The 9,187-nt window shown below is 38.1% G+C and overlaps 1 pseudogene; it reads left to right on the top strand.

Moving 5' to 3' along the window:
- Positions 1 to 1,993, top strand: part of LOC107155624 — an 11,503-nt pseudogene extending 9,510 nt beyond the window's left edge.
- Positions 1,994 to 9,187: the final 7,194 nt, after the last annotated feature.

The raw sequence follows: 9,187 nt of genomic DNA, 5'->3' as shown, positions 1-9,187 counted from the left end.
TCCCCCCTCCCCACCTCTCCCCTCCACTCCCCTCCTCTCTCTCTACCCCCTCCACTGTATAACCCTGAGGGTCTCCTTCCATTTCCATGCAATTTCCCTTCTCTCTCCCTTTCCCTCCCACCTCTCATCCCTGTTAAATGTTAATCTTCTTCTCCTGCTCTTCGTCCCTACTCTGATCTTAGTTACTCTCCTTATATCAAAGAAGACATTTGGCATTTGTTTTTTAGGGATTGGCTAGCTTCACTTAGCATAATTTCTTATAAGAAACAATCTAATTGCCCAACAGATGAATGGATAAAGAAAATGTGGTATATATACACAATGGAATATTACTCAGCCACAAAGAATGACTTTATGACATTTGCTAGTAAATGGATGGAATAGCAGAGTATCATGAGAATTGAAATAAACCAATCCCAAAACCCAAAGGTTGAACAGTCTCTGAGTTTGTATGCTAACTCACAAGGCTCAGAGAGGAAGAACAGAAAGTCAGTGCATTAGACAGGGGGGAATGAAGAGAAGTGTGGGGGGATAGGAATAGGAAAGATTTTCCTATATTCATATATGAATATACTAGAGTGAATCTCACCATTGTGTATATCCACAAGACTGGGATCCTAATTAGAATAAAATGTACCCTATGTTTGTATAAATATGTCAGACTCTGCTGTCATGTATAACTAAAAAGAACAAATAAAAAAGTTACAAACACACACACACACACACACACAAACAATCATTATAAGGGAGCCACACATGTACAGAGAGAGGAGGAATCTATACCTTCTGTCCAGCCATAGCAACTGCAGAACTGCAGGAGACAATCTTCTTAGATAAGGCATTTGAGAAGGAGAGAGTGCTTGGAGGATAGTTGGCCTGGTGGAGATGCTATTGCATGTGGATCGGCTGCTTTGGGAAGACTATTTTTTTTAATTTTTAAATTTATTTTAATTAGTTATATATGATAGTAGAATGCATTTATGTACTTTGATATATCATACGTAGATTGGATATAATTTCTCTTTTTTCTCAGTGTACATGCTGCAGAATCATATTGGTCATATAGTCACATATATACATACAGTAATAATGTCTCTTTTGTTCTACTATCTTTCCTATCCCCACATCCCCTCCCATCCCCTCCCATCACTTCCCTCTACTTATCTAAGGTAACACTATTCTTCCCTAGTGCCCCCTGACTTATATTGAATTAGCATCTGCATTTTAGAGAAAACATTTGGCCTTTGGTTTTGTGAGATTGGCTTATGTTGCTTAGCATGATGTTCTCCAACTCCAACCATTTACTGGCAAATTCCATAATTTTACTCTTTTTTAAAGCTGAGTAATATTGCATTCATCTATTGAGGGACACCTAGGTTGGTTCCATAGTCTAGCTATTGTGAATTGAGTTTGGTTTTTGTAAGCCAAAGATGTACTGAAGTATAGAAGGTTGCTGTATTTGCAGAGCCGAGTCCTCCAGTTGTCAATTTACTGACAGTAAACGTTATGAAAATGACTTCCAGGAGCTGTTTTGGGTTGCATGAGACTCATTCAGGAGACATCTGCAAGGCCTGTGTTCTGCTTATAAAAAGATGGAAAAAGTTACCATCAGGATCAAAAAACAAAAACATAATGAAACAAAAACCACAAAACTGGAATCCTGGTAGATGCAAGGACAGGACCTAGTCTAAAGACTACATTAAAACAATAACAACAAAAAAAGCGCACAATAGTCTATCTGAAAACATGATAAAAAGTAACCAGATCAGTATACTGCAGAAAGAATTTAAATGTCACAATATAGATGCTCACAGTAGGATTTCAAGGGCCTCCTGAGCTCCATCTCCTTGTTGCAGTAACCAGATGATGGCTCAGATAAAGAAAAGGCTTCTGGCTCTACAGAATACCAGTTTTTTTTTTTTTCCTTTTTAGATCTTACATACCGAAAAGGCAGAAAATATGTTGTGGGATTATCTATAAAAGCCATCTTTGAGCCGCTGAATGCTGCTGGAAAGTGCTCATTAAGCTATATTTTTTAAATCCCTTTCTAATGAATGTAATTCAGGAATTTCAGAGGACAGAGATGGGATTTGTTGTATGATAAACCATATGTAGTTTATAGTCTTTCTATATTGAGAAGCAGTGGTTGGGATATTTTTAAAAGATGGCTGGTACGCTTGTTTTCCCTCATGTTAGAAAATTAGTTATAACTCAATAACATGTCTTGCCCCTAGAGGTACTTGTTAATAATTTTGAAATCCTAAGGGTTTACCAAGGTTTGATGATTCAAACCTTTACTGCTGATGATTAAGCAGAACAGACTGAGCTTTCTGGTGCAAATATCTTGAAGGAGGAAGTAATTTCTAAATATACAAAGAGAACCTTAACTGTATATGTTGCATCTTGTGTTACCTTCCTTCATATTAATGTTTGATAAAGATTTTAGGTTATGTGAAACTTCTCAAGCAGCATCAAAACTCCTCTTGGGGAAGTGGTGAAGACGTGGGATACAGGAGATCCCATATGAACAGTACCAAAGCATCACCACATAGTGGAGAACCCACTCTTAAAAATGTTAAACTAAGCCGGGCACAGTGACACATGCCTGTAATCCCAGTGGTTTGGGAAGCTGAGGCAGAAGGATCACTAGTTCAAAGCCAGTCTCAGCAAAAGCAAGGTGCTAAGCAACTCAGTGAGACCCTGTCTCTAAATAAAATACAAAATAGGGCTGGGGATGTGGCTCAGTGGTTGAGTGCCCCAGAGTTCAATCCCCCGTACTCTCCGCAAAATGTTAAACTATGTGCAAATCTTCAGTGCACCACAAAAGAAAGGTATTAACCTTCTTGGATACTTTGTTTGGAGGGCTTGCCAAGAATGTAAATAATTGACTTTGTGTTACATGGCTGGTGGCTTCATTGAAATCTACATAATTCAGTTTTAGCTCTGGATTACTTCAGTTGACCTTTGTGAAGATTTTATCTGCATAGAGTAAGTGTTTGACTTGTTTTAACTATTAGAGCTTTGGGGTTTTTTTTTCCACTCTATTTATATTTAAAGTAATATTAACCAAGATAAAAGGTGTAATCATGCTAAGTAGATTGGTGTTGGTTTGACTTCTTTTACTTGGGCTTTATGAACATTGAGATATGCTGAATGTGGAGCTTTTAATTCTAAAATACTTATTAAAAGCGTCTCACTTGAACCCAAACCAAGGTATCCTCATTGCTTCTTTCCTAAAAATTCAGAAAAGAATAGTACCAGATGATACTTTTCATAAACGAGGGAGGATACTTGCCTGCCTTATAATAACATGACTCAGTGCTTATTTAACAGGATTTTAAAAATTGGATAGTGTTACAGTACAGAGTGAGCCTTTTATGGACACTTTTTATGGGCACTCTATAGTTTCCTAGTCCTTAATCTAAGCATATTTTATGTTTCTTCCTTTTAGAAAATGCTTACAGGCTGCAAGCCACCTTATGCAGACTATACAGTGATTTGGGTCAGCTCTCCCATAGCCTTTGAGGTGTATTACAAGAGTCCAGCCATTATCACCCTCCTGAGTTAGTTTGAAATGTTATTTTGTATATTTTGGCTGCAGTATTGGTGGTATAATATATTATAATATGGATCATCTCTACTCTGTATTTATTTATTAGTTGACCTCAACCACAGTCTTCTTTTTCCCCTTCCACCTTTCTTTGCCTGTGGGATGTCCTGTAGGTATTCATGCATTTGTATTAATTTATTAGAAATCTACAGATCAATCAGGTACAGTGGCACATGCCTATAATCCCAGTGGCTCAGGAGGCTGAGGCAGGAGGCTCACGAGTTCAAAGCCAGCCTCAGCAATTTAGCAAGGCCCTCAGCAATTTAGCGAGGCCCTCAGCAACTAGTGAGACTCTGTCTCCTAAATAAAATACAAAAAAGGCTGGGGATGTGGCTCAGTGGATTAGTGCCCCTGAGTTCAATTCCCGGTACAAAGGAAAAATAAAGAAATCTACAGTTCTGTTTTGTACTTTTTAATACTGTTGAATACTTATAATCAAAACTTATGAATAAATTTAATCTTATTAGAAAGTTTAAAAAGAAAAAAAATCATTGTAATTATTTTACTTCTGAAGTAATGACTCAATTTTCTCTGGTTGCTTTCAGATTTTTTTTCTTGATTGTTGGTGTTCAGCAGTTTTATTATCAGGTGTTTGGGAATGAATTTCTTTGTGATTATACTGTTGGGTCTGAGAAACCTCTTGATGTTGTAGGTTTATGTCTTTCATTAAATTTGTGGGTGTTTAGCTAGTTTTTTAAAAAAAAAAATTCCTTCATTTCACTTTTCTTCTTTCCTTCTGAGATTCTGATGACAGAAATGTTAGATATTTTGGTAATGTCTCCCAGTTCTCTGAGGCTGTTAATTTGTTTTCCATTTTTTTTTCTGTGTGGTTTAGATTATACCAATATTTCTTATTTAGCCTTTTTCCCTATCCTCCAGTATGGCTTAGGATATGTACACACACACACACACAGACACACACAAAAAAATGGAATACTATTCAGCTATGAAAAGAATATAATCCTGTCATTTGAGGCAACCTGGGTGGAACTGGTGTTCACTATGTTAAGTGAAATAAGCCAGGTATAAAATGATACCAGTCAGGGGTGCTGGTGCATGCCTGCATTCCTAGTGTCTTGGTGGTGGGGCTAAAGAAAGAGGATCACAAATATAAGGCCACCTTAGCAACTTAGTAAGACCACGTCTCAAGATGAAAAATAAAAAGTTCTGGAGATGTAGTTCAGTGGTAAAGCACCCTTTGGATCAATCCCTAGTATCATGAAACAAACAAAATTGATTTTATCTAAAAATTATGGGTTAAGGAGGAAATAAATTGAAAATTATAAGTTATTTAGAAGTTAGTAATCATGAAAACATTGCTGATCAAAATGTATAGAGAACAGGCAAAGTTGTATTTATAAATAAATTATAACAATAAAGACAATTACTGGAAATCAAAAATTTTAGCCAGACATAGTGGCACATGCTTAAAATCCCAGCCACTCAGAGGCTGAGACAGGAGGATGGTAACTTCAAGCACAGCCTGAGCAACTTTGGGAGACCCTGTCTCAAAAATAAAACATTAAAAAGACTGGAAATGTAGCTCAGTTGTAGAGAGCACCTGGGTTCAATCCCCAGTGTCTGCCTCCCACAAAAAGGTAAGAAAGACATACCACACAATCTCACTCATATATGGAATCTAAAGGTTGAACTTGTAAAAGTCGAAAGTTCAATGGTGGTTTTGAGAGGCTGGGAAGAGTGCGGGCAGGAGAAGGGGAAAGGTTTATCAACTGGGACAAAGTTACATTTAGATAGGAAAAATAAGTTCTGGTATGTTATTGCACAACAGGGTGAATTCAGATAACAAAAAAAGAATTGTACATTTCAAAAAGCTAGAAGAAAATATTTTGAAATTTTTCATCATAAAAGAAAGAAATGTTCCAGAAGGTAGATATGTCTAACCTAATTTAAACAATGCACAATATATGCATGTACTGAAACATCACATTATTCTATATTAATATGTACAATTTTATGTTTTTATCACTTAAAAACAAATTAAATTTTAAAAAATGTAAAGAGATTTATAGTAGCTGCTTTGAAGTTTTTGGAAGATATTTCCAGTACTTGTGTCATCTTGCTCTCTGTATCTGATGAATTTTTTTTCCTTTTTAAGTTGAGATTTTCCTGGTTCTTTGTTTTCCAAGAAAATTTGGAATGTATCCTCGATATTTTAAATTTTGTTTCATGAGATGTCAGGCCCTCTTTAAACCCTAAAGAGAATGTTGATGGTTTTTTTGTTTTGGCAGGCAATTGATCAGTTGGGTTCTGACCAACCTTCTATGGGTTGCAGTTTTGCCATGTCTATTTAATTTTCAAAGCCTCTATAATTCTATTCGGATCAGCCCAAGTGTGCGCCACCTAGTGGTCAATCTGGTACTCTGTTCCCAACTTCCATTCTCAAGCCAGACATAGAGAGACTAAGTACCTCATGTTCTATTTCTCTCCTGTGTAAACGAAAAAACAGTCGACCTGAAGTAGAATAGTGATTTCAAGGGACAGGGAAGGTTGTGAGGTGGGGTGGAAGATGGAAAAGGGGTAATTAAATTTTATCATTGCATGCTGAATGCATGGATGGAAATATCACACTGAACCCCATTAATGTGGACACTTTTAATATGTGTTAATAAAAATGTGTGCGTGTTGTTTTGTGGCATACTCACATACAGGTACATTGAGATGTAAGCCCAGGAGTTCTTGGACAGCTTTAAATATCACTTTTCTAAATTTCTCTCTCTGTATGATCATCCTGATGCTTATTGCTTTTCGAGAAATTCCTCTTTTGGGAGCCCAGCCAGAAAGCTGAGACTTTAGGAACTCTGATTTGTCACATACTTCCCACAACTGTGCCCACATTTGAGCCAAGTGACAAGAGGACAAAAAGAAAAATGCAGAGGTGGTACAGCCCTACCGCTTGGTACTATCATAGTGATTCTTTTTAATTAATTAATTAATTGTAATAAGCATATATGACAGCAGAATGTATTTTGATTCATTGTACACATTTGCAGCACAACTTTTCATTTCTCTGGTTGTACGTGATGTAGTGTTGCACCATATGTGCAGTCCTACATGTACCTAGGATAATGATGTCCATCTCATTCCACCGTCTTTCCTGCCCCAATGTCCCCTCCCCTCCCCTCTGTCCCCTTTGCCCAATCAAAGTTCCTCCATTTATTTCCATGCCCCTCCCCATTATGGATCAGCATCCACTTCTCAGAGAGAATATTTGGCCTTTGGGTTTTTGTTTTTGTTTTTTTTGTGGGGGGGGATTGGCTTACTTCGCTTAGCATGATATTCTCCAACTCCATCCATTTACCTGCAAATGCCATGATTTTATTCTCTTTTAATGCTGAGTAATATTCCATTGTGTATATATACCATTGTTTCTTTATTAATTCATCCATTGAAGGGCATCTAGGTTGCTTCCACAGTTTCGCTATTGTGAATTGTGCTGTTATAAACATTGAGGTGGCTGCATCACTGTAGTATGCTGATTTTAAGACCTTTGGGTATAGACCAAGGAGTGAGTTACCTGCATCAAATGGTGGTTCCATTCTAAGTTTTCTAAGAAATCTCCATATTGCTTTCCAGGTTGGTTGCCCCAATTTGCAGTCCCACCAGCAATGCATGAGTGTGCCTTTCCCCCTACATCCTCGCCAGCACTTATTGTTGTTTGCATTCTTGATAACTGCCATTCAAACCCCTATCTCTCACCATGCACAAAACTCAACTCAAAATTTTTTAAGGACCTAGGAATTAGACCAGAGACCCTGCACCTAATAGAGGAAAAAGTAGGCCCAAATCTTCATCGTGTCGGATTAGGTCCCAGCTTCCTTAACAAGACTCCTAAAGCTAAAGAAATGAAATCAAGAATTAATAAATGGGGTGGACTCAAACGAAAAGCTTCTTCTCAGCAAAATAAACAATCAGTGAAGTGAAGAGAGAACCTATATTTTGGGAGCACATTTTTGCCACACACACATCAGATAGAGCACTAATCTCCAGGATATATATAAAGAATTCAAAAACCTTAACACCAAACAAAATAAAACAAAACAACAAACAACCCAATCAATAAATGAGCTAAGGAGCTGAACAGACACTTCTCAGAAGAAGGTATAAAAATCAATCAACAAATATATGAAAAAATGTTCAACATCTCTAGTAATTGAAAAAATGCAAATCAAAACTAAGATTTCATCATAGTGGTTCTTATTGGAGAGGATTATTTTCCCCCTTCAGTGTCTTGAATTCAAATAGCTACAGGTGCCAGCACTACCACTATTGCAGAGGATTGCATGGGCACTGGGGTACAAGGGAAAAGAAAAAAGAAAATCGACAATTCTTTGTACTCAACAATGTTTGCATGGTCTCTGGCCATGAAGAGATCTCTTGGGCTCCTTGCACCAGAACTACATGGCTTCTGTCACTCTGTGTTGGTGCTGCTTCTGGGTTTGGGAATACAGGTGGGGAGTCCTGGAGGAAATAAAATAGGGGAGTCCTGGAGGAAATAAAATAGTAACCTCACTATCAGTGCTAGTCATATTTTGAACTCCAGTCTTCTTTCCTATTCCTCCTGCTACTGTTTACTTTCTGAATCGCCAAATCAACCAGGTTTTAGAGCTACATTCAGTGGGAGAGATGGTGTAAAATATCTTTACTTGGGGGATCAGTGGCCTTCACCACGCACATGCTTGATGCAGCCTGTGTGGGTGGCTGTGGAGCCCAAGCCAGGCTCATGTAGCACGGTGGCGCTATTTTATAAAAGCATCACTACTTTAAATGAATAATATTGCCTTCTTAGAAATGAACATACAATGCTGGTTACCACAATGTAATAAGCACAGATTTAAAATTCTTGAATTATTGATGAAGTACCATCTGGATTCATCCCTGAAGGCCTGTATTTCCTTAAGTTCATGTTCACTTTCCTTTGGGAATCTTTGTGACAGTTCTACATAATGATGATGTTAGAAGTGAAGAGAGTGAATAAGCTAAAAATGCAAGGTTTTCAGAAGGAGGGCTAACAGAAATTCTTAAGGTGCACTTGACAATAGGTTTGTGGACCTCCCCTCTCTTTTGTTTTTCTTTTTGGTACTGGGGATATAACCCAGGGGCATTCTACTTACTCAGCTACATCCCCAGAACCCCCCTCCTTTTTGAGACAGGGTCTCACTAAGTTGCTTTGGGTCTCGCTAAATTGCTGCTGCTGGCCTCAAACTTTCAGTCCTCCTATATCAGCATCTTGATCTCATGACATTACAGGCATGTACCACTGTGCCTGGTCCCCCCCACCTTTTTTTTTTTTTTGGTACCAGGGATTGAACAACTGAGGAACACTCAACCACTGAGCCAAATCCCCAGCCCTATTTTGTACTTTATTTAGAGACAGGGTCTCACTGAATTGTTTAGGGCCTTGCTTTTGCTGAGGCTGGCTTTGAACCCACAATCCTCCCATCTCAGCCTCCTGAGCCACTGGGATTACAGGCGTGCACCACCGCACCTGCCCCGGTCCCCTTTATCTTCAATTCAAATGAAATGTTGCACAGAAGCTCCCTAGGTCAGCTACATAAA

This window comes from Marmota marmota, unplaced genomic scaffold, assembly GCF_001458135.2.
Source record: "Marmota marmota marmota unplaced genomic scaffold, marMar, whole genome shotgun sequence".
Classification (NCBI taxonomy): domain Eukaryota; kingdom Metazoa; phylum Chordata; class Mammalia; order Rodentia; family Sciuridae; genus Marmota; species Marmota marmota.
This window is presented reverse-complemented; position numbering and strand designations above follow the sequence as displayed.